Here is a 27,299-nt window from a genome sequence, read left to right as displayed (position 1 = left end):
CCCTCTAACCCCTCTCTCACACTCCTGTATCTCGGGCGGTTCGTCGAACCCCTCACACTCCTGTATCTGGGGAGGTCCCTCTAACCCATCTCTCACACTCCTGTATCTGGGGAGGTCCCTCTAACCCCTCTCTCACACTCCTGTATCTGGGGAGGTCCTTTTAACCCCTCTCTCACACTCATGTATGTGGGGAGGTCCCTCTAACCCCTCACTCTCCTGTATCTGGGGATGTCCATCTAACCCCTCTCTCACACTCCTGTATCTGGGGAGGTGCCTCTAACCCCTCTCTCACACTCCTGTATCTGGGTAGGTCCCTCTAACCACTCAAACTCCTGTATCTGGGGAGGTCCCTCTAATTCCTCTCTCACACTCCTGTATCTGGGGAGGTCCCTCTAACCCCTCACACTCCTATATCTGGGGTGGTCCCTCTAACCCCTCTCTCACACTCCTGTATCTGGAGAGGTCCATCTAACCCTTCTCTCTCACTCCTATATCTTGGGAGGTCCCTCTAACCATTCTCTCACACACGCCTGTATCTGGGGAGATCCCTCCATCCCCTCTCTCACATCTCCTGTACCTCGGTAGTTCCATCTAACCAACTCCCCCCTCTCACACACCAGTATCTGAATAGCACCCTCTAACCCCTCTCTCAAATTCCTGTATCTGGGGAGGACCCTCTAAACTCTCTCTCGCACTCCTATATCTGGAGAGGTCCCGCTGACCCCGCCTGCACACTCCTGTATCTAGCGATGTCCCTCTAACCCCTCTCTCACATTCCTGCATCTGTGGACGTCCCTTTTAATCAGTGAGCTAGTGCCCATTTTACTGTACACAGCAAGAATACTTGCATGGACCTGTGTCAGGTTGAGGTTAGTGGTTTGCTTGAGGGAGGAGAGAATGAGCAAGGAGCTGTGATTCCATAATAGCTATTGTGAATACCTCTCTTGCTATTTCCCTGGTATTGTTGACAGTAAGGGGTGAACAATTGACTGGGTGTGATGGAAGATGTATGTGAATCTGTCGTTTAACAGGGGTCTAATCAGCTGTGATATTCATTCAAGTTTACGGCAGCTATCCTTATTTCAACCTGAAATATTTGCTCAGGTTTTGTGAAAGTGTAGGTTAAAAAATGCTTGTAAAACTGACCTCGTCTCTGAGCTTGAGACGAAGACAACAGCTCCCAGTTATAAACTGATATCAACACAGTCTGACTCTGGACGCAAATTCCGAGGTCAGGTTTCTGGGGTGCTCGCTCGAAAATCTCGCTCACACCCCTGTGTCTGGGGAGGTCCATTTCACCATCGCTCTCACCTCAGCATCTAGAGAGGTTCCTTTAAACCATCTCTCAAAGTACTGTATCCTCGGAGGTCCCTCTAACCCTTCTCACACTCCTGTATCTGGGGAGCTCCTCCAAACCCTCTCTCACACTCCTGTATCTAGGGAGGTCCCTCTAACCCCTCTCTCACACTCCTGTATCTAGGGCGGTCCGTCGAGCCCCTCACACTCCTGTATCTGGGGAGGTCCCTCTAACCCCTCTGTCACACTCCTGTATCTGGGGAGGTAATTCTAACCCCTTTCTCACGCTCCTGTATCTGGGGAAGTCCCTCTAACCCCTCACACTCCTGTGTCTGGGGAGGTCCCTCTAACCCCTCTCTCACACTCCTGTATCTGGGGAGGTCCCTCTAACACCTCACTCACACTCCTGTATCTGGGGAGGTCCCTCTAACCCCTCTCTCACACTCCTGTATCTGGGGAGGTCCTTCGAATCCCTCTCTCACACTCATGAATCTGGGGAGGTCCCTCTAACCCCTCTCTCACACACCTGTATCTGGGTAGGTCACTCTAACCACTCAAACTCCAGGATCTGGGGAGGTCGCTCTAACCCCTTTCTCACACTCCTGTATCTGGGGAGGTCCCTCTAACCCCTCTCTCACACTCCTGTATCTGGGGAGGTCCTTTTAACCCCTCTCTCACACTCATGTATGTGGGGAGGTCCCTCTAACCCCTCACTCTCCTGTATCTGGGGATGTCCATCTAACCCCTCTCTCACACTCCTGTATCTGGGGAGGTGCCTCTAACCCCTCTCTCACACTCCTGTATCTGGGTAGGTCCCTCTAACCACTCAAACTCCTGTATCTGGGCAGGTCCCTCTAATTCCTCTCTCACACTCCTGTATCTGGGGAGGTCCTTTTACCCCCTCACACTCCTATATCTGGGGTGTTCCCTCTAACCCCTCTCTCACACTCCTGTGTCTGGAGAGGTCCATCTAACCCTTCTCTCTCACTCCTATATCTTGGGAGGTCCCTCTCACCATTCTCTCACACACGCCTGTATCTGGGGAGATCCCTCCATCCCCTCTCTCACATCTCCTGTACCTCGGTAGTTCCATCTAACCCACTCCCCCCTCTCACACACCAGTATCTGAATAGCACCCTCTAACCCCTCTCTCAAATTCCTGTATCTGGGGAGGACCCTCTAAACTCTCTCTCGCACTCCTATATCTGGAGAGGTCCCGCTGACCCCGCCCGCACACTCCTGTATCTAGCGATGTCCCTCTAACCCCTCTCTCACATTCCTGCATCTGTGGACGTCCCTTTTAATCAGTGAGCTAGTGCCCATTTTACTGTACACAGCAAGAATACTTGCATGGACCTGTGTCAGGTTGAGGTTAGTGGTTTGCTTGAGGGAGGAGAGAATGAGCAAGGAGCTGTGATTCCATAATAGCTATTGTGAATACCTCTCTTGCTATTTCCCTGGTATTGTTGACAGTAAGGGGTGAACAATTGACTGGGTGTGATGGAAGATGTATGTGAATCTGTCGTTTAACAGGGGACTAATCAGCTGTGATATTCATTCAAGTTTACGGCAGCTATCCTTATTTCAACCTGAAATATTTGCTCAGGTTTTGTGAAAGTGTAGGTTAAAAAATGCTTGTAAAACTGACCTCGTCTCTGAGCTTGAGACGAAGACAACAGCTCCCAGTTATAAACTGATATCAACACAGTCTGACTCTGGACGCAAATTCCGAGGTCAGGTTTCTGGGGTGCTCGCTCGAAAATCTCGCTCACACCCCTGTGTCTGGGGAGGTCCATTTCACCATCGCTCTCACCTCAGCATCTAGAGAGGTTCCTTTAAACCATCTCTCAAAGTACTGTATCCTCGGAGGTCCCTCTAACCCCTCTCACACTCCTGTATCTGGGGAGCTCCTCCAAACCCTCTCTCACACTCCTGTATCTAGGGAGGTCCCTCTAACCCCTCTCTCACACTCCTGTATCTAGGGTGGTCCGTCGAGCCCCTCACACTCCTGTATCTGGGGAGGTCCCTCTAACCCCTCTGTCACACTCCTGTATCTGGGGAGGTAACTCTAACCCCTTTCTCACGCTCCTGTATCTGGGGAGGTCCCTCTAACCCCTCTCTCACACTCCTGTATCTGGGGAGGTCCCTCTAACCCCTCTCTCACACTCCTGTATCTGGGGATGTCCTTCGAATCCCTCTCTCACACTCATGTATCTGGGGAGGTCCCTCTAACCCCTCTCTCACACACCTGTATCTGGGTAGGTCACTCTAACCACTCAAACTCCAGGATCTGGGGAGGTCGCTCTAACCCCTTTCTCACACTCCTGTATCTGGGGAGGTCCCTCTAACCCCTCACACTCCTGTATCTGGGGAGGTCTCTCAAATCCCTCTCTCACACTCCTGAATCTCGGGAGGTCCCTCTAACCCCTCTCTCACACTCCTGTATTTGGAAAAGTGCCTCTAACCGCTCTCTCACACTCCTGTATCTGGAGAGCTCCCTCTAACCATCTCTCACATTAAAGTATCTGGGGAGGACCCTCTAACCTCTCTCTCACACTCCTGTATCTGGGGAGATCCCTCTAAACCCTTTCTCACTCTCCTGTATCTGGGGAGGTCCCTCTAATTCCTCTCAAACACTCCTGTATCTCGGTAGTTCCATCTAACCCCCCCCCTCTCACACACCAGTATCTGGATAGCTCCCTCTAACCCCCCTCTCACATTCCTGTATCTGGGGAGGACCCTCTACCATCTCTCGCACTCCTATATCTGGGGAGGTCCCGCTGACCCCGCCTGCACACTCCTGTATCTAGCGATGTCCCTCTAACCCCTCTCTCACACTCCTGCATCTGTGGACGTCCCTTTTAATCAGTGAGCTCGTGCCCATTTTACTGTACACAGCAAGAATCCTTGCATGGACCTGTGTCAGGTTGAGGTCAGTGATTTGCTTGAGGGAGGAGAGAATGAGCAAGGAGGTGTGATTCCATAATAGCTATTGTGAATACCTCTCTTGCTATTTCCCTGGTATTGTGGACAGTAAGGGGTGAACAATTGACTGGGTGTGTTTGGAGGATGTATGTGAATCTGTCGTTTCACAGGGGTCTAATCAGCTGTGATATTCATTCAAGTTTACGGCAGCTATCCTTATTTCAACCTGAAATATTTGCTCAGGTTTTGTGAAAGTGTAGGTTAAAAAATGCTTGTAAAACTGACCTCGTCTCTGAGCTTGAGACTAAGACAACAGCTCCCAGTTATAAACTGATATCAACACAGTCTGAATATGGATGCAATTCCGAGTTCAGGTTTCTGGGGAGCTCGCTCGAACATCTCGCTCACACTCCTGTGTCTGGGGAGATCCTTTTCACCATCTCTCTCACCTCAGTATCTAGAGAGGTTCCTTTAAACCATCTCAAAGTACTGTATCCTAGGAGGTCCCTCTAACCCCTCTCACACTCCTGTGTCTGGGGAGGACCCTCTAACCCCTCTATCGCACTACTGTATCTGGGGAGGTTCTTCTACCGACTGTCTCACACACTCCTGTATCTGGGGAGGTCCCTCTAACACGTCTCTCACACTCCTGTATCTGGGGAGGTTCCTCTAACCCCTCTCTCACACTACTGTAACTGGGGAGGTCCCTCCATTCCCCCTCTCACAGTCCTGAATCTGGGGAGGTCGCTCTAACCCCTCTTTCACACTCCTATATCTGGGGAGGTCCCTCTAACCCCTCTCTCACACTCCTATATCTGTGGATGTCACTCTAACCCCTCTCTCACACACTCCTGTATCTGTGGAGGTCCCTCTAACCGTTCTCTCACACTCCTGTATCTGGCGAGTTCCCTCTAACAACCCCTCTCACACTCCTATATCGGGGAAGGTCCCTCTAACCCCTCTCTCACACTCCTGTATCTGTGGAGGTCCCTCTAACCCATCTGTCACACTCCTGTATCTGGGGAGGTCCCTCTAACCCTTCTCTCACACTTCTGTATCTGGGGAGGTCCCTCAAAACACTCTCACACTCCTGTATCTGGGGAGGTCCCTCTAACCCCTCTCGCACACTCCTGTATCTTGGTAGGTCCCTCTAAACCCTCACACTCCTGTATCTGGGGAGGTCCCTCGAACCCCTCTATCACACTCCTGTATCTGGGGAGGTCCCTCAAAACACTCTCTCACACTCCTGTATCTGGGGAGGTCCCTCTAACCCCTCTCGCACACTCCTGTATCTTGGTAGGTCCCTCTAAACCCTCACACTCCTGTATCTGGCGAGTTCCCTCTAACAACCCCTCTCACACTCCTATATCGGGGAAGGTCCCTCTAACCCCTCTCTCACACTCCTGTATCTGTGGAGGTCCCTCTAACCCATCTGTCACACTCCTGTATCTGGGGAGGTCCCTCTAACCCTTCTCTCACACTTCTGTATCTGGGGAGGTCCCTCAAAACACTCTCTCACACTCCTGTATCTGGGGAGGTCCCTCTAACCCCTCTCGCACACTCCTGTATCTTGGTAGGTCCCTCTAAACCCTCACACTCCTGTATCTGGGGAGGTCCCTCGAACCCCTCTCTCACACTCCTGTATCGGGGTAGGTCCCTCTAACCCCTCTCTCACACTCCTGTATCTGGCGAGTTCCCTATAACCCCCACTCTCACACTCCGATATCTGGGGAGGTCTCTCTGACCTCTCTCTCACACTCCTATATCTGGGGAAGTCCCTCTAACCCCTCTTTCACACATTCCTATATCTGGCGAGGTCCCTGTAACCCCTCTCTCACACTCCTGTATCGGGGTAGGTCCCTCTAACCCCTCTCTCACACTCATGTATCTGGGGAGGTCCCTCTAACCCATATGTCACACTCCTGTATCTGGGGAGGTCCCTCTAACCCTTCTCTCACACTTCTGTGTCTGGGGAGGTCCGTCAAAACACTCTCTCACACTCCTGTATCTGGGGAGGTCCCTCTAACCCCTCTCTCACACTCCTATATCTGGGGATGTCACTCTAACCCCTCTCTCACACACTCCTGTATCTGTGGAGGTCCCTCTAACCGTTCTCTCACACTCCTGTATCTGGCGAGTTCCCTCTAACAACCCCTCTCACACTCCTATATCGGGGAAGGTCCCTCTAACCCCTCTCTCACACTCCTGTATCTGTGGAGGTCCCTCTAACCCATCTGTCACACTCCTGTATCTGGGGAGGTCCCTCTAACCCTTCTCTCACACTTCTGTATCTGGGGAGGTCCCTCAAAACACTCTCTCACACTCCTGTATCTGGGGAGGTCCCTTTAACCCCTCTCGCACACTCCTGTATCTTGGTAGGTCCCTCTAAACCCTCACACTCCTGTATCTGGGGAGGTCCCTCGAACCCCTCTATCACACTCCTGTATCTGGGGAGGTCCCTCTAACCCCTCTCTCACACTCCTGTATCTCGGCAGGTCCCTCTAATCCCGCTCTCACACTCCTGTATCTCGGGATGTCCCTCTAACCCCTCTCTCACTCTCCTGTATCTGGGGAGGTCCCTCTAACCCCTCTCTCACACTCCTGTATCTGGGTAGGTCTCTCAAACCACTCTCTCACACTCCTGTATCTCGGGAGGTCCCTCTAACCCCTCTCTCACACTCCTGTATCTGGGGACGTTCCTTTAACCCTTCTCTCACACTCCTGTATCTGGGGATGTCCGTCTAACCACTCTCTCACACTCCTGTATCTGAGGAAGTTACTCTAACCCCACTCTCACACTCCTGTGTCTGGAAAAGTGCCTCTAACCCCTCTCTCACACTCCTGTATCGGTGGAAGTCGCTCTAATCTCTCTCTCACACTCCTGTATCTGGGGAGATCCCTCTAACCCCTCACTCTCCTCTATCTGGGGTGGTCCCTCTAACCCCTCTCTCACACTCCTGTGTCTGGGGAGGTCCCTCTAACCATTCTCTCACACTCCTATATTGAGGGAGGTCCCTCTAACCCCTCTCTCGCACACTCCTGTACCTCGGGAGGTGCATCTAACCCCCCATCCCACTCACACACTCCGGTATCTGGAGACTTCCCTCTAACCGTTCTCTCACACTCCTGTATTTGGTGAGCTCCCTCTAACCTCTCTCTCACACTCCTGTAGCTGGGGAGGTCCCACTAACCCCTCTCTCACACATCAGTATCTGGATATCTCCCTCTAACCCCCCTCTCACATTCCTGTATCTGGTGAAGACCCTCTAACCATCTCTCGCACTCCTATATCTGGGGAGGTCCCGCTGACCCCGCCTGCACACTGCTGTATCTGGGGAGGTCCCTCTAACACCTCAGTCACACTCCTGTATCTGGGGAGGTCCCTCTAACCCCTCTCTCACACTCCTGTATCTGGGGAGGTCCTTCTAATCCCTCTCTCACACTCATGTATCTGGGGAGGTCCCTCTAACCCCTCTCTCACACTCCTGTATCTGGGTAGGTCCCTCTAACCACTCAAACTCCTGTATCTGGGGAGGTCCCTCTAACCCCTTTCTCACACTCCTGTATCTGGGGAAATCCCTCTAACCCCTCACACTCCTGTCTCTGGGGAGGTCTCTCAAACCCCTCTCTCACACTCCTGAATCTCGGGAGGTCCCTCTAACCCCTCTCTCACACTCCTGTATTTGGAAAAGTGCCTCTAACCCCTCTCTCACACTCCTGTATCTGGAGAGCTCCCTCGAACCATCTCTCACATTAAAGTATCTTGGGAGGACCCTCTAACCTCTCACTCACACTCCTGTATCTGGGGAGATCCCTCTAAACCCTCTGTCACTCTCCTGTATCTGGGGAGGTCCCTCTAATTCCTCTCTCTCACTCCTATATCTTGGGAGGTCCCTCTAACCATTCTCTCACACACGCCTGTATCTGGGGAGATCCCTCCATCCCCTCTCTCACATCTCCTGTACCTCGGTAGTTCCATCTAACCCACTCCCCCCTCTCACACACCAGTATCTGAATAGCACCCTCTAACCCCTCTCTCAAATTCCTGTATCTGAGGAGGACCCTCTAAACTCTCTCTCGCACTCCTATATCTGGAGAGGTCCCGCTGACCCCGCCTGCACACTCCTGTATCTAGCGATGTCCCTCTAACCCCTCTCTCACATTCCTGCATCTGTGGACGTCCCTTTTAATCAGTGAGATAGTGCCCATTTTACTGTACACAGCAAGAATACTTGCATGGACCTGTGTCAGGTTGAGGTTAGTGGTTTGCTTGAGGGAGGAGAGAATGAGCAAGGAGCTGTGATTCCATAATAGCTATTGTGAATACCTCTCTTGCTATTTCCCTGGTATTGTTGACAGTAAGGGGTGAACAATTGACTGGGTGTGATGGAAGATGTATGTGAATCTGTCGTTTAACAGGGGACTAATCAGCTGTGATATTCATTCAAGTTTACGGCAGCTATCCTTATTTCAACCTGAAATATTTGCTCAGGTTTTGTGAAAGTGTAGGTTAAAAAATGCTTGTAAAACTGACCTCGTCTCTGAGCTTGAGACGAAGACAACAGCTCCCAGTTATCAACTGATATCAACACAGTCTGACTCTGGACGCAAATTCCGAGGTCAGGTTTCTGGGGTGCTCGCTCGAAAATCTCGCTCACACCCCTGTGTCTGGGGAGGTCCATTTCACCATCGCTCTCACCTCAGCATCTAGAGAGGTTCCTTTAAACCATCTCTCAAAGTACTGTATCCTCGGAGGTCCCTCTAACCCTTTCTCACTCTCCTGTATCTGGGGAGGTCCCTCTAATTCCTCTCAAACACTCCTGTATCTCGGTAGTTCCATCTAACCCCCCCCCTCTCACACACCAGTATCTGGATAGCTCCCTCTAACCCCCCTCTCACATTCCTGTATCTGGGGAGGACCCTCTACCATCTCTCGCACTCCTATATCTGGGGAGGTCCCGCTGACCCCGCCTGCACACTCCTGTATCTAGCGATGTCCCTCTAACCCCTCTCTCACACTCCTGCATCTGTGGACGTCCCTTTTAATCAGTGAGCTCGTGCCCATTTTACTGTACACAGCAAGAATCCTTGCATGGACCTGTGTCAGGTTGAGGTCAGTGATTTGCTTGAGGGAGGAGAGAATGAGCAAGGAGGTGTGATTCCATAATAGCTATTGTGAATACCTCTCTTGCTATTTCCCTGGTATTGTGGACAGTAAGGGGTGAACAATTGACTGGGTGTGTTTGGAGGATGTATGTGAATCTGTCGTTTCACAGGGGTCTAATCAGCTGTGATATTCATTCAAGTTTACGGCAGCTATCCTTATTTCAACCTGAAATATTTGCTCAGGTTTTGTGAAAGTGTAGGTTAAAAAATGCTTGTAAAACTGACCTCGTCTCTGAGCTTGAGACTAAGACAACAGCTCCCAGGTATAAACTGATATCAACACAGTCTGAATATGGATGCAATTCCGAGTTCAGGTTTCTGGGGAGCTCGCTCGAACATCTCGCTCACACTCCTGTGTCTGGGGAGATCCTTTTCACCATCTCTCTCACCTCAGTATCTAGAGAGGTTCCTTTAAACCATCTCAAAGTACTGTATCCTAGGAGGTCCCTCTAACCCCTCTCACACTCCTGTGTCTGGGGAGGACCCTCTAACCCCTCTATCGCACTACTGTATCTGGGGAGGTTCTTCTACCGACTGTCTCACACACTCCTGTATCTGGGGAGGTCCCTCTAACACGTCTCTCACACTCCTGTATCTGGGGAGGTTCCTCTAACCCCTCTCTCACACTACTGTAACTGGGGAGGTCCCTCCATTCCCCCTCTCACAGTCCTGAATCTGGGGAGGTCGCTCTAACCCCTCTTTCACACTCCTATATCTGGGGAGGTCCCTCTAACCCCTCTCTCACACTCCTATATCTGTGGATGTCACTCTAACCCCTCTCTCACACACTCCTGTATCTGTGGAGGTCCCTCTAACCGTTCTCTCACACTCCTGTATCTGGCGAGTTCCCTCTAACAACCCCTCTCACACTCCTATATCGGGGAAGGTCCCTCTAACCCCTCTCTCACACTCCTGTATCTGTGGAGGTCCCTCTAACCCATCTGTCACACTCCTGTATCTGGGGAGGTCCCTCTAACCCTTCTCTCACACTTCTGTATCTGGGGAGGTCCCTCAAAACACTCTCTCACACTCCTGTATCTGGGGAGGTCCCTCTAACCCCTCTCGCACACTCCTGTATCTTGGTAGGTCCCTCTAAACCCTCACACTCCTGTATCTGGGGAGGTCCCTCGAACCCCTCTATCACACTCCTGTATCTGGGGAGGTCCCTCAAAACACTCTCTCACACTCCTGTATCTGGGGAGGTCCCTCTAACCCCTCTCGCACACTCCTGTATCTTGGTAGGTCCCTCTAAACCCTCACACTCCTGTATCTGGCGAGTTCCCTCTAACAACCCCTCTCACACTCCTATATCGGGGAAGGTCCCTCTAACCCCTCTCTCACACTCCTGTATCTGTGGAGGTCCCTCTAACCCATCTGTCACACTCCTGTATCTGGGGAGGTCCCTCTAACCCTTCTCTCACACTTCTGTATCTGGGGAGGTCCCTCAAAACACTCTCTCACACTCCTGTATCTGGGGAGGTCCCTCTAACCCCTCTCGCACACTCCTGTATCTTGGTAGGTCCCTCTAAACCCTCACACTCCTGTATCTGGGGAGGTCCCTCGAACCCCTCTCTCACACTCCTGTATCGGGGTAGGTCCCTCTAACCCCTCTCTCACACTCCTGTATCTGGCGAGTTCCCTATAACCCCCACTCTCACACTCCGATATCTGGGGAGGTCTCTCTGACCTCTCTCTCACACTCCTATATCTGGGGAAGTCCCTCTAACCCCTCTTTCACACATTCCTATATCTGGCGAGGTCCCTGTAACCCCTCTCTCACACTCCTGTATCGGGGTAGGTCCCTCTAACCCCTCTCTCACACTCATGTATCTGGGGAGGTCCCTCTAACCCATATGTCACACTCCTGTATCTGGGGAGGTCCCTCTAACCCTTCTCTCACACTTCTGTGTCTGGGGAGGTCCGTCAAAACACTCTCTCACACTCCTGTATCTGGGGAGGTCCCTCTAACCCCTCTCTCACACTCCTATATCTGGGGATGTCACTCTAACCCCTCTCTCACACACTCCTGTATCTGTGGAGGTCCCTCTAACCGTTCTCTCACACTCCTGTATCTGGCGAGTTCCCTCTAACAACCCCTCTCACACTCCTATATCGGGGAAGGTCCCTCTAACCCCTCTCTCACACTCCTGTATCTGTGGAGGTCCCTCTAACCCATCTGTCACACTCCTGTATCTGGGGAGGTCCCTCTAACCCTTCTCTCACACTTCTGTATCTGGGGAGGTCCCTCAAAACACTCTCTCACACTCCTGTATCTGGGGAGGTCCCTTTAACCCCTCTCGCACACTCCTGTATCTTGGTAGGTCCCTCTAAACCCTCACACTCCTGTATCTGGGGAGGTCCCTCGAACCCCTCTATCACACTCCTGTATCTGGGGAGGTCCCTCTAACCCCTCTCTCACACTCCTTTATCTCGGCAGGTCCCTCTAATCCCGCTCTCACACTCCTGTATCTCGGGATGTCCCTCTAACCCCTCTCTCACTCTCCTGTATCTGGGGAGGTCCCTCTAACCCCTCTCTCACACTCCTGTATCTGGGTAGGTCTCTCAAACCACTCTCTCACACTCCTGTATCTCGGGAGGTCCCTCTAACCCCTCTCTCACACTCCTGTATCTGGGGACGTTCCTTTAACCCTTCTCTCACACTCCTGTATCTGGGGATGTCCGTCTAACCACTCTCTCACACTCCTGTATCTGAGGAAGTTACTCTAACCCCACTCTCACACTCCTGTGTCTGGAAAAGTGCCTCTAACCCCTCTCTCACACTCCTGTATCGGTGGAAGTCGCTCTAATCTCTCTCTCACACTCCTGTATCTGGGGAGATCCCTCTAACCCCTCACTCTCCTCTATCTGGGGTGGTCCCTCTAACCCCTCTCTCACACTCCTGTGTCTGGGGAGGTCCCTCTAACCATTCTCTCACACTCCTATATTGAGGGAGGTCCCTCTAACCCCTCTCTCGCACACTCCTGTACCTCGGGAGGTGCATCTAACCCCCCATCCCACTCACACACTCCGGTATCTGGAGACTTCCCTCTAACCGTTCTCTCACACTCCTGTATTTGGTGAGCTCCCTCTAACCTCTCTCTCACACTCCTGTAGCTGGGGAGGTCCCACTAACCCCTCTCTCACACATCAGTATCTGGATATCTCCCTCTAACCCCCCTCTCACATTCCTGTATCTGGCGAGGACCCTCTAACCATCTCTCGCACTCCTATATCTGGGGAGGTCCCGCTGACCCCGCCTGCACACTGCTGTATCTGGGGAGGTCCCTCTAACACCTCACTCACACTCCTGTATCTGGGGAGGTCCCTCTAACCCCTCTCTCACACTCCTGTATCTGGGGAGGTCCTTCTAATCCCTCTCTCACACTCATGTATCTGGGGAGGTCCCTCTAACCCCTCTCTCACACTCCTGTATCTGGGTAGGTCCCTCTAAACACTCAAACTCCTGTATCTGGGGAGGTCCCTCTAACCCCTTTCTCACACTCCTGTATCTGGGGAAATCCCTCTAACCCCTCACACTCCTGTCTCTGGGGAGGTCTCTCAAACCCCTCTCTCACACTCCTGAATCTCGGGAGGTCCCTCTAACCCCTCTCTCACACTCCTGTATTTGGAAAAGTGCCTCTAACCCCTCTCTCACACTCCTGTATCTGGAGAGCTCCCTCGAACCATCTCTCACATTAAAGTATCTGGGGAGGACCCTCTAACCTCTCACTCACACTCCTGTATCTGGGGAGATCCCTCTAAACCCTCTGTCACTCTCCTGTATCTGGGGAGGTCCCTCTAATTCCTCTCTCTCACTCCTATATCTTGGGAGGTCCCTCTAACCATTCTCTCACACACGCCTGTATCTGGGGAGATCCCTCCATCCCCTCTCTCACATCTCCTGTACCTCGGTAGTTCCATCTAACCCACTCCCCCCTCTCACACACCAGTATCTGAATAGCACCCTCTAACCCCTCTCTCAAATTCCTGTATCTGAGGAGGACCCTCTAAACTCTCTCTCGCACTCCTATATCTGGAGAGGTCCCGCTGACCCCGCCTGCACACTCCTGTATCTAGCGATGTCCCTCTAACCCCTCTCTCACATTCCTGCATCTGTGGACGTCCCTTTTAATCAGTGAGCTAGTGCCCATTTTACTGTACACAGCAAGAATACTTGCATGGACCTGTGTCAGGTTGAGGTTAGTGGTTTGCTTGAGGGAGGAGAGAATGAGCAAGGAGCTGTGATTCCATAATAGCTATTGTGAATACCTCTCTTGCTATTTCCCTGGTATTGTTGACAGTAAGGGGTGAACAATTGACTGGGTGTGATGGAAGATGTATGTGAATCTGTCGTTTAACAGGGGACTAATCAGCTGTGATATTCATTCAAGTTTACGGCAGCTATCCTTATTTCAACCTGAAATATTTGCTCAGGTTTTGTGAAAGTGTAGGTTAAAAAATGCTTGTAAAACTGACCTCGTCTCTGAGCTTGAGACGAAGACAACAGCTCCCAGTTATAAACTGATATCAACACAGTCTGACTCTGGACGCAAATTCCGAGGTCAGGTTTCTGGGGTGCTCGCTCGAAAATCTCGCTCACACCCCTGTGTCTGGGGAGGTCCATTTCACCATCGCTCTCACCTCAGCCTCTAGAGAGGTTCCTTTAAACCATCTCTCAAAGTACTGTATCCTCGGAGGTCCCTCTAACCCCTCTCACACTCCTGTATCTGGGGAGCTCCTCCAAACTCTCTCTCTCACACTCCTGTATCTAGGGAGGTCCCTCTAACCCCTCTCTCACACTCCTGTATCTAGGGCGGTCCGTCGAGCCCCTCACACTCCTGTATCTGGGGAGGTCCCTCTAACCCCTCTGTCACACTCCTGTATCTGGGGAGGTAACTCTAACCCCTTTCTCACGCTCCTGTATCTGGGGAGGTCCCTCTAAACCCTCTGTCACTCTCCTGTATCTGGGGAGGTCCCTCTAATTCCTCTCTAACACTCCTTTATCTTGGGAGGTCCCTCTAACCCCTCACACTCCTATATCTGGGGTGGTCCCACTAACCCCTCTCTCACACTCCTGTATCTGGAGAGGTCCCTCTATCCCTTCTCTCTCACTCCTATATCTTGGGAGGTCCCTCCAGCCCCTCTCTCACATCTCCTGTACCTCGGTAGTTCCATCTAACCCCCCCCCCCCCGTCTCACACACCAGTATCTGGATAGCTCCCTCTAACCCCCCTCTCACATTCCTGTATCTGGGGAGGACCCTCTAACCATCTCTCGCACTCCTATATCTGGGGAGGTCCCGCTGACCCCGCCTGCACACTCCTGTATCTAGCGATGTCCCTCTAACCCCTCTCTCACACTCCTGCATCTGTGGACGTCCCTTTTAATCAGTGAGCTCGTGCCCATTTTACTGTACACAGCAAGAATCCTTGCATGGACCTGTGTCAGGTTGAGGTCAGTGATTTGCTTGAGGGAGGAGAGAATGAGCAAGGAGCTGTGATTCCATAATAGCTATTGTGAATACCTCTCTTGCTAGTTCCCTGGTATTGTGGACAGTAAGGGGTGAACAATTGACTGGGTGAGTTTGGAGGATGTATGTGAATCTGTCGTTTCACAGGGGTCTAATCAGCTGTGATATTCATTCAAGTTTACGGCAGCTATCCTTATTTCAACCTGAAATATTTGCTCAGGTTTTGTTAAAATGTAGGTTAAAAAATGCTTGTAAAACTGACCTCGTCTCTGAGCTTGAGACTAAGACAACAGCTCCCAGTTATAAACTGATATCAACACAGTCTGAATATGGATGCAATTCCGAGTTCAGGTTTCTGGGGAGCTCGCTCGAACATCTCGCTCACACTCCTGTGTCTGGGGAGATCCTTTTCACCATCTCTCTCACCTCAGTATCTAGAGAGGTTCCTTTAAACCATCTCTCAAAGTACTGTATCCTAGGAGGTCCCTCTAACCCCTCTCACACTCCTGTATCTGGGGAGGTCCCTCTTAACCCTCTGTCACACTCCTGTATCTGGGGAGTTCCCTCTAACCCCTCTCTCACACTCCTGTATCTGGGGAGGTCCCTCTAACCCCTCTATCACACTCCTGTATCTGGGGAGGTTCTTCTAACCACTGTCTCACACTCCTGTATCGGGGAAAGTGTCTCTAACCCCTATCTATCACTCCTGTATCTGGGGAGGTCCCTCTAACCCCGCTCTCACACTCCTGTATCTGGGGAGGTCCCTCTAACACGTCTCTCACACTCCTGTATCTGGGGAGGTTCCTCTAACCCCTCTCTCACACTACTGTAACTGGGGAGGTCCCTCCATTCCCCCTCTCACAGTCCTGAATCTGGGGACGTCGCTCTAACCCCTCTTTCACACTCCTATATCTGGGGAGGTCCCTCTAATCCCTCTCTCACACTCCTATATCTGGGGAAGTCCCTCTCACCCCTCTCTCACACACTCCTGTATCTGTGGAGGTCCCTCTAACCCTTCTCTCACACTCCTGTATCTGGCGAGTTCCCTCTAACAACCCCTCTCACACTCCTGCATCGGGGAAGGTCCCTCTAACCCCTCACTCACACTCCTGTATCTGTGGAGGTCCCTCTAACCCATCTGTCACACTCCTGTACCTGGGGAGGTCCCTCTAACCCTTCTCTCACACTTCTGTATCTGGGGAGGTCCCTCAAAACACTCTCTCACACTCCTGTATCTGGGGAGGTCACTCTAAACCCTCACACTCCTGTATCTGGGGAGGTCCCTCGAACCCCTCTATCACACTCCTGTATCTGGGGAGGTCCCTCTAACCCCTCTCTCATACTCCTGTATCGCGGTAGGTCCCTCTAACCCCTCTCTCACACTCCTGTATCTGGCGAGTTCCCTATAACCCCCACTCTCACACTCCGATATCTGGGGAGGTCTCTCTGACCTCTCTCTCACACTCCTATATCTGGGGAAGTCCCTCTAACCCCTCTTTCACACATTCCTATATCTGGGGACGTCCCTGTAACCCCTCTCTCACCCACTCCTGTATCAGGGGACGTCCCTCTAACCCCTCTCTCACACTCCTGTATCGGGGTAGGTCCCTCTAAACCCTCTCTCACACTCCTGTATCTGGGGAGGTCCCTCTAACCCCTTTCTCACACACCTGTATCTGGGTTGTTCCCTCTAAACCCTCACACTTCTGTATCTGGGGAGGTCCCTCTAACACCTCACTCACACTCCTATATCTGGGGAAGTCCCTCTAACCCCTCTTTCACACATTCCTATATCTGGGGACGTCCCTATAATCCCTCTCTCACACTCATGTATCTGGGGAGGTCCCTCCAACCCCTCATTCACACTCCTGTATCTGGGTAGGTCTCTCTAACCACTCAAACTCCTGTATCTGGGGAGGTCCCTCTAACCCCTTTCTCACACTCCTGTATCTGGCGAGTTCCCTCTAACAACCCCTCTCACACTCCTGTATCGGGGAAGGTCCCTCTAACCCCTCTCTCACACTCCTGTATCTGTGGAGGTCCCTCTAACCCATCTGTCACACTCCTGTATCTGGGGAGGTCCCTCTAACCCTTCTCTCACACTTCTGTATCTGGGGAGGTCCCGCAAAACACTCTCTCACACTCCTGTATCTGGGGAGGTCCATCTAACCCCTCTCGCACACTCCTGTATCTTGGTAGGTCCCTCTAAACCCTCACACTCCTGTATCTGGGGAGGTCCCTCGAACCCCTCTATCACACTCCTGTATCTGGGGAGGTCCCTCTAACCCCTCTCTCACACTCCTGTATCAGGGTAGGTCCCTCTAACCCCTCTCTCACACTCCTGTATCTGGCGAGTTCCCTATAACCCCCACTCTCACACTCCGATATCTGGGGAGGTCTCTCTGACCACTCTCTCACACTCCTATATCTGGGGAAGTCCCTCTAACCCCTCTTTAACACATTCCTATATCTGGGGAGGTCCCTGTAACCCCTCTCTCACTCACTCCTGTATCAGGGTAGGTCACTCTAACCCCTCTCTCACACTCCTGTATCGGGGTAGGTCCCTCTAACCCCTCTCTCACACTCATGTATCTGGGGAGGTCCCTCTAACCCATATGTCACACTCCTGTATCTGAGGAGGTCCCTCTTAACCCTCTCTCAGACTCCTGTATCTGGGGAGGTCCTTCTAAACACACTCTCACACTCCTGTATCTGGGGAGGTCCCTCTAACCCCTTTCTCACACACCTGTATCTGGGGAGGTCCCTCTAAACCCTCACACTCCTGTATCTGGGGAGGTCCCTCTAACCCCTCTCACACTCCTGTATCTGTTGAGGTCCCTCTAACCCATCTCTCACACACCAATATCTGGGGAGGTCCCTCTAACCCCTCTCTCACACTCCTGTATCTAGCTAGGTCCCTCTAACCCCTCACACTCCTTTATCTGGGGAGGTCCCTCTAACCCATCTCTCACACACCTGAATCTGGGGAGGTCCCTCTAACCCCTCTCTCACACTCCTATATCTCGGCAGGTCCCTCTAATCCCGCTCTCACACTCCTGTATCTCGGGATGTCCCTCTAACCCCTCTCTCACTCTCCTGTATCTGGGGAGGTCCCTCTAACCCCTCACTCTCCTCTATCTGGGGTGGTCCCTCTAACCCCTCTCTCACACTCCTGTGTCTGGGGAGGTCCCTCTAACCATTCTCTCACACTCCTATATCTAGGGAGGTCACTCTAACCCCTCTCTCGCACACTCCTGTACCTCTGGAGGTGCATCTAACCCCCCATCCCACTCACACACTCCGGTATCTGGAGATTTCCCTCTAACCGTTCTCTCACACTCCTGTATTTGGTGAGCTCCCTCTAACCTCTCTCTCACACTCCTGTAGCTGGGGAGGTCCCACTAACCCCTCTCTGACACATCAGTATCTGGATATCTCCCTCTAACCCCCCTCTCACATTCCTGTATCTGGCGAGGACCCTATAACCATCTCTCGCACTCCCATATCTGGGGAGGTCCCGCTGACCCCGCCTGCACACTGCTGTATCTAGCGATGTCCCTCTAACCCCTCTCTCACACTCCTGCATCTGCGGACGTCCCTTTTAATCAGTGAGCTAGTGCCCATTTTACTGTACACAGCAAGAATACTTGCATGGACCTGTGTCAGGTTGAGGTTAGTGATTTGCTTGAGGGAGGAGAGAATGAGAAAGTAGCTTTGATTCCATAATAGCTATTGTGAATACCTCTCTTGCTATTTCCCTGGTATTGTGGACAGTAAGGGGTGAACAATTGACTGGGTGTGATGGAAGATGCATGTGAATCTGTCGCTTCACAGGGGTCTAATCAGCTGTGATATTCATTCAAGTTTACGGCAGCTATCCTTATTTCAACCAGAAATATTTGCTCAGGTTTTGTGAAAGTGTAGGTTAAAAAATGCTTGTAAAACTGACCTCATCTCTGAGCTTGAGACGAAGACAACAACTCCCAGTTATAAACTGATATCAACACAGTCTGACTCTGGACGCAAATTCCGAGGTCAGGTTTCTGGGGTGCTCGCTCGAAAATCTCGCTCACACCCCTGTGTCTGGGGAGGTCCATTTCACCATCGCTCTCACCTCAGCATCTAGAGAGGTTCCTTTAACCCATCTCTCACACTCCTGTATCTGGGGAGCTCCTCTAAACCCTCTCTCACACTCCTGTATCGAGGGACGTCCCTCTAACCCCTCTCTCACACTCCTGTATCTAGGGCGGTCCGTCGAGCCCCTCACACTCCTGTATCTGGGGAGGTCCCTCTATCCCCTCTCTCACACTCCTGTATCTGGGGAGGTAACTCTAACCCATCTCTCACGCTCCTGTATCTGGGGAAGTCCCTCTAACCCCTCACACTCCTGTGTCTGGGGAGGTCCATCTAACCCCTCTCTCACACTCCTGTATCTGGGGAGGTCCCTCTAAAACCTCACTCACACTCCTGTATCTGGGGAGGTCCCTCTAACCCCTCTCTCACACTCCTGTATCTGGGGAGGTCCTTCTAATCCCTCTCTCACACTCATGTATCTGGGGAGGTCCCTCTAACCCCTCTCTCACACTCCTGTATCTGGGTAGGTCCCTCTAACCACTCAAACTCCTGTATCTGGGGAGGTCCCTCTAACCCCTTTCTCACACTCCTGTATCTGGGGAAATCCCTCTAACCCCTCACACTCCTGTTTCTGGGGAGGTCTCTCAAACCCCTCTCTCACACTCCTGAATTTCGGGAGGTCCCTCTAAACCCTCTCTCACACTCCTGTATTTGGAAAAGTGCCTCTAACCCCTCTCTCACACTCCTGTATCTGGAGAGCTCCCTCTAACCATCTCTCACATTAAAGTATCTGGGGAGGACCCTCTAACCTCTCTCTCACACTCCTGTATCTGGGGAGATCCCTCTAAACCCTCTCTCACTCTCCTGTATCTGGGGAGGTCCCTCTAATTCCTCTCAAACACTCCTGTATCTGGGGAGGTCCCTCTAACCCCTCACACTCCTATATCTGGGGTGGTCCCTCTAACCCCTCTCTCACACTCCTGTATCTGGAGAGATCCCTCTATCCCTTCTCTCTCACTCCTATATCTTGGGAGGTCCCACCAGCCCCTCTCTCACATCTCCTGTACCTCGGCAGTACCATCTAACCCCCCCTCTCACACACCAGTATCTGGATAGCTCCCTCTAACCCCCCTCTCACATTCCTGTATCTGGGGAGGACCCTCTAACCATCTCTCGCACTCTATATCTGGGGAGGTCCCGCTGACCCCGCCTGCACACTCCTGTATGTAGCGATGTCCCTCTAACCCCTCTCTCACACTCCTGCATCTGTGGACGTCCCTTTTAATCAGTGAGCTCGTGCCCATTTTACTGTACACAGCAAGAATCCTTGCATGGACCTGTGTCAGGTTGAGGTCAGTGATTTGCTTGAGGGAGGAGAGAATGAGCAAGGAGCTGTGATTCCATAATAGCTATTGTGAATACCTCTCTTGATATTTCCCTGGTATTGTGGACAGTAAGGGGTGAACAATTGACTGGGTGTGTTTGGAGGATGTATGTGAATCTGTCGTTTCACAGCGGTCTAATCAGCTGTGATATTCATTCAAGTTTACGGCAGCTATCCTTATTTCAACCTGAAATATTTGCTCAGGTTTTGTCAAAGTGTAGGTTAAAAAATGCTTGTAAAACTGACCTCGTCTCTGAGCTTGAGACTAAGACAACAGCTCCCAGTTATAAACTGATATCAACACAGTCTGAATATGGATGCAATTCCGAGTTCAGGTTTCTGGGGAGCTCGCTCGAACATCTCGCTCACACTCCTGTGTCTGGGGAGATCCTTTTCACCATCTCTCTCACCTCAGTATCTAGAGAGGTTCCTTTAAACCATCTCTCAAAGTACTGTATCCCAGGAGGTCCCTCTAACCCCTCTCACACTCCTGTATCTGGGGAGGTCCCTCTAAACCCTCTGTCACACTCCTGTATCTGGGGAGTTCCCTCTAACCCCTCTCTCACACTCCTGTATCTGGGGAGGTCCCTCTAACCCCTCTATCACACTCCTGTATCTGGGGAGGTTCTTCTAACCACTGTCTCACACTCCTGTATCTGGGAAAGTGTCTCTAACCCCTATCTATCACTCCTGTATCTGGGGAGGTCCCTCTAACCCCGCTCTCACATCCCTGTATCTGGGGAGGTCCCTCTAACACGTCTCTCACACTCCTGTATCTGGGGAGTTTCCTCTAACCCCTCTCTCACACTACTGTAACTGGGGAGGTCCCTCCATTCCCCCTCTCACAGTCCTGAATCTGGGGACGTCGCTCTAACCCCTCTTTCACACTCCTATATGTGGGGAGCTCCCTCTAACCCCTCTCTCACACTCCTATATTTGGGGAGGTCCCTCTAACCCCTCTCTCATACACTCCTGTATCTGTGGAGGTCCCTCTAACCCTTCTCTCACACTCCTGTATCTGGCGAGTTCCCTCTAACAACCCCTCTCACACTCCTGTATCGGGGAAGGTCCCTCTAACCCTTCTCTCACACTCCTGTATCTGTGGAGGTCCCTCTAACCCATCTGTCACACTCCTGTACCTGGGGAGGTCCCTCCAACCCCTCTCGCACACTCCTGTATCTTGTTAGGTCCCTCTAAACCCTCACACTCCTGTACCTGGGGAGGTCCCTCTAACCCTTCTCTCACACTCCTGTATCGCGGTAGGTCCCTCTAACCCCTCTCTCACACTCCTGTATCTGGCGAGTTCCCTATAACCCCCACTCTCACACTTCGATATCTGGGGAGGTAACTCTGACCTCTCTCTCACACTCCTATATCTGGGGAAATCCCTCTAACCCCTCTTTCACACATTCCTATATCTGGGGACGTCCCTGTAACCCCTCTCTCACGCACTCCTGTATCAGGGGAGGTCCCTCTAACCCCTCTCTCACACTCCTGTATCTGGGGAGGTCCCTCTAACCCCTTTCTCACACACCTGTATCTGGGTATGTCCCTCTAAACCCTCACACTCCTGTATCTGGGGAGGTCCCTCTAACACCTCTCACACTCCTGTATCTGGTGAGGTCCCTCTAACCCATCTCTCACACACCAGTATCTGGGGAGGTCCCTCTAACCCCTCTCTCACACTCCTGTATCTAGCTAGGTCCCTCTAACCCCTCACACTCCTTTATCTGGGGAGGTCCCTCTAACCCATCTCTCACACACCTGAATCTGGGGAGGTCCCTCTAACCCCTCTCTCACACTCCTATATCTCGGCAGGTCCCTCTAATCCCGCTCTCACACACCTGTATCTCGGGATGTCCCTCTAACCCCTCTCTCACTCTCCTGTATCTGGTGAGGTCCGTCTAACCCATCTCTCACACTCCTATATCTGGGCAGGTCTCTCAAACCACTCTCTCACACTCCTGTATCTCGGGAGGTCCATCTAACATCTCTCTCACACTCCTGTATCTGGGGAGGTTCTTCTAACGACTGTCTCACACTCCTGTATCTGGGAAAGTGTCTCTAACCCCGCTCTCACACTCCTGTATCTGGGGAGGTCCCTCTAACACGTCTCTCACACTCCTGTATCTGGGGAGGTTCCTCTAAACCCTCTCTCACACTACTGTAACTGGGGAGGTCCCTCTAACCCCTCTCGCACACTCCTGTATCTTGGTAGGTCCCTCTAAACCCTCACACTCCTGAATCTGGGGAGGTCGCTCTAACCCGTCTTTCACACTCCTATATCTGGGGAGGTCCCTCTAACCCCTCTCTCGCACTCCTATATCTGGGGAGGTCCCTCTAACCCCTCTCTCACACACTCCTGTATCTGTGGAGGTCCCTCTAACCGTTCTCTCACACTCCTGTATCTGGCGAGTTCCCTCTAACAACCCCTCTCACACTCCTGTATCGGGGAAGGTCCCTCTAACCCCTCTCTCACACTCCTGTATCTGTGGAGGTCCCTCTAACCCATCTGTCACACTCCTGTATCTGGGGAGGTCCCTCTAACCCTTCTCTCACACTTCTGTATCTGGGGAGGTCCCTCAAAACACTCTCTCACACTCCTGTATCTGGGGAGGTCCCTCTAACCCCTCTCGCACACTCCTGTATCTTGGTAGGTCCCTCTAAACCCTCACACTCCTGTATCTGGGGAGGTCGCTCGAACCCCTCTATCACACTCCTGTATCTGGGGAGGTCCCTCTAACCCCTCTCTCACACTCCTGTATCGGGGTAGGTCCCTCTAACCCCTCTCTCACACTCCTGTATCTGGCGAGTTCCCTATAACCCCCACTCTCACACTCCGATATCTGGGGAGGTCTCTCTGACCACTCTCTCACACTCCTATATCTGGGGAAGTCCCTCTAACCCCTCTTTCACACATTCCTATATCTGGGGAGGTCCCTGTAACCCCTCTCTCACCCACTCCTGTATCAGGGTAGGTCCCTCTAACCCCTCTCTCACACTCCTGTATCGGGGTAGGTCCCTCTAACCCCTCTCTCACACTCATGTATCTGGGGAGGTCCCTCTAACCCATATGTCACACTCCTGTATCTGAGGAGGTCCCTCTTAACCTTATCTCAGACTCCTGTATCTGGGGAGGTCCTTCTAAACACACTCTCACACTCCTGTATCTGGGGAGGTCCCTCTAACCCCTTTCTCACACACCTGTATCTGGGGAGGTCCCTCTAAACCCTCACACTCCTGTATCTGGGGAGGTCTCTCTAACCCCTCTCACACTCCTGTATCTGGTGAGGTCCCTCTAACCCATCTCTCACACACCAGTATCTGGGGAGGTCCCTCTAACCCCTCTCTCACAATCCTGTATCGAGCTAGGTCCCTCTAACCCCTCACACTCCTTTATCTGGGGAGGTCCCTCTAACCCATCTCTCACACACCTGAATCTGGGGAGGTCCCTCTAATCCCTCTCTCACACTCCTATATCTCGGCAGATCCCTCTAATCCCGCTCTCACACTCCTGTATCTCGGGATGTCCCTCTAACCCCTCTCTCACTCTCCTGTATCTGGGGAGGTCCCTCTAACCCCTCTCTCACACTCCTGTATCTGGGTAGGTCTCTCAAACCACTCTCTCACACTCCTGTATCTCGGGAGGTCCCTCTAACCCCTCTCTCACACTCCTGTATCTGGGGACGTCCCTTTAACCCCTCTCTCACACTCCTGTATCTGGGGATGTCCGTCTAACCACTCTCTCACACTCCTGTATCTGGGGAAGTTACTCTAACCCCACTCTCACACTCCTGTGTCTGGAAAAGTGCCTCTCACCCCTCTCTCACACTCATGTATCTGGGGAGGGTGCTCTAATCCCTCTATCACACTCCTGTATCTGGGGAGGTCCCTCTAACCCCTCACTCTCCTCTATCTGAGGTGGTCCGTCTAACCCCTCTATCACACTCCTGTATCTGGGGAAGTTCTTCTAACCACTGTCTCACACTCCTGTATCTGGGAAAGTGTCTCTAACCCCTATCTATCACTCCTGTATCTGGGGAGGTCCCTCTAACCCCGCTCTCACACTCCTGTATCTGGGGAGGTCCCTCTAACACGTCTCTCACACTCCTGTATCTGGGGAGGTTCCTCTAACCCCTCACTCACACTACTGTATCTGGCGAGTTCCCTCTAACAACCCCTCTCACACTCCTGTATCGGGGAAGGTCCCTCTAACCCTTCTCTCACACTCCTGTATCTGTGGAGGTCCCTCTAACCCATCTGTCACACTCCTGTACCTGGGGAGGTCCCTCTAACCCTTCTCTCACACTTCTGTATCTGGGGAGGCCCCTCAAAACACTCTCTCACACTCCTGTATCTGGGGAGGTCCCTCCAACCCCTCTCGCACACTCCTGTATCTTGTTAGGTCCCTCTAAACCCACACACTCCTGTACCTGGGGAGGTCCCTCTAACCCTTCTCTCACACTCCTGTATCGCGGTAGGTCCCTCTAACCCCTCTCTCACACTCCTGTATCTGGCGAGTTCCCTATAACCCCCACTCTCACACTTCGATATCTGGGGAGGTCTCTCTGACCTCTCTCTCACACTCCTATATCTGGGGAAATCCCTCTAACCCCTCTTTCACACATTCCTATATCTGGGGACGTCCCTGCAACCCCTCTCTCACGCACTCCTGTATCAGGGGAGGTCCCTCTAACCCCTCTCTCACACTCCTGTATCTGGGGAGGTCCCTCTAACCCCTTTCACACACACCTGTATCTGGGTATGTCCCTCTAAACCCTCACACTCCTGTATCTGGGGAGGTCCCTCTAACACCTCTCACACTCCTGTATCTGGTGAGGTCCCTCTAACCCATCTCTCACACACCAGTATCTGGGGAGGTCCCTCTCACCCCTCTCTCACACTCCTGTATCTAGCTAGGTCCCTCTAACCCCTCACACTCCTTTATCTGGGGAGGTCCCTCTAACCCATCTCTCACACACCTGAATCTGGGGAGGTCCCTCTAACCCCTCTCTCACACTCCTATATCTCGGCAGGTCCCTCTAATCCCGCTCTCACACTCCTGTATCTCGGGATGTCCCTCTAACCCCTCTCTCACTCTCCTGTATCTGGGGAGGTCCGTCTAAGCCATCTCTCACACTCCTGTATCTGGGGATGTCCGTCTAACCACTCTCTCACACTTCTGTATATGAGGAAGTTACTCTAACCCCACTCTCACACTCCTGTGTCTGGAAAAGTGCCTCTAACCCCTCTCTCACACTCCTGTATCTGGGGAGGTCCTTCTAAACCCTATCTCACACTCCTGTATCTGGGGAGGTCGCTCTAATCCCTCTCTCACACTCCTGTGTCTGGGGAGGTCCCTCTAACCATTCTCTCACACTCCTATATCTAGGGAGGTCCCTCTAACCCCTCTCTCGCACACTCCTGTACCTCGGGAGGTGCATCTAACCCCCCATCCCACTCACACACTCCGGTATCTGGAGATTTCCCTCTAACCGTTCTCTCACACTCCTGTATTTGGTGAGCTCCCTCTAACCTCTCTCTCACACTCCTGTAGCTGGGGAGGTCCCACTAACCCCTCTCTCACACATCAGTGTCTGGATATCTCCCTCTAACCCCCCTCTCCCATTCCTGTATCTGGCGAGGACCCTCTAACCTCTCTCTCACACTCCTATATCTGGGGAGGTCCCGCTGACCCCGCCTGCACACTGCTGTATCTAGCGATGTGCCTCTAACCCCTCTCTCACACTCCTGCTTCTGCGGACGTCTATTTTAATCAGTGAGCTAGTGCCCATTTTACTGTACACAGCAAGAATACTTGCATGGACCTGTGTCAGGTTGAGGTTAGTGATTTGCTTGAGGGAGGAGAGAATGAGCAAGTTACTTTGATTCCATAACAGCTATTGTGAATACCTCTCTTGCTATTTCCCTGGTATTGTGGACAGTAAGGGGTGAACAATTGACTGGGTGTGATGGAAGATGCATGTGAATCTGTCGCTTCACAGGGGTCTAATCAGCTGTGATATTCATTCAAGTTTACGGCAGCTATCCTTATTTCAACCTGAAATATTTGCTCAGGTTTTGTGAAAGTGTAGGTTAAAAAATGCTTGTAAAACTGACCTCATCTCTGAGCTTGAGACTAAGACAACAACTCCCAGTTATAAACTGATATCAACACAGTCTGACTCTGGACGCAAATTCCATGGTCAGGTTTCTGGGGTGCTCGCTCGAAAATCTCGCTCACACCCCTGTGTCTGGGGAGGTCCATTTCACCATCGCTCTCACCTCAGCATCTAGAGAGGTTCCTTTAACCCATCTCTCACACTCCTGTATCTGGGGAGCTCCTCTAAACCCTCTCTCACACTCCTGTATCTGGGGAGGTCCCTCTAACCCCTCTCTTACACTTCTGTATCTAGGGCGGTCCGTCGAGCCCCTCACACTCCTGTATCTGGGGAGGTCCCTCTAACCCCTCTCTCACACTCCTGTATCTGGGGAGGTAACTCTAACCCCTCTCTCACGCTCCTGTATCTGGGGAAGTCCCTCTAACCCCTCACACTCCTGTGTCTGGGGAGGTCCCTCTAACCCCTCTCTGACACTCCTGTATCTGGGGAGGTCCCTCTAACACCTCACTCACACTCCTGTATCAGGGGAGGTCCCTCTAACCCCTCTCTCACACTCCTGTATCTGGGGAGGTCCTTCTAACCCATCTCTCACACTCATGTATCTGGGGAGGTCCCTCTAACCCCTCTCTCACACTCCTGTATCAGGGGAGGTCCCTCTAACCCCTCTCTCACACTCCTGTATCTGGGGAGGTTCTTCTAACGACTGTCTCACACTCCTGTATCTGGGAAAGTGTCTCTAACCCCGCTCTCACACTCCTGTATCTGGGGAGGTCCCTCTAACAAGTCTCTCACACTCCTGTATCTGGGGAGGTTCCTCTAACCCCTCTCTCACACTACTGTAACTAGGGAGGTCCCTCCATTC

Source organism: Pristiophorus japonicus, unplaced genomic scaffold (genome assembly GCF_044704955.1).
Source record: "Pristiophorus japonicus isolate sPriJap1 unplaced genomic scaffold, sPriJap1.hap1 HAP1_SCAFFOLD_29, whole genome shotgun sequence".
Taxonomy (NCBI): domain Eukaryota; kingdom Metazoa; phylum Chordata; class Chondrichthyes; family Pristiophoridae; genus Pristiophorus; species Pristiophorus japonicus.
The sequence above is the reverse complement of the archived record's forward strand: the minus strand, read 5'-3'. Positions refer to the sequence as shown.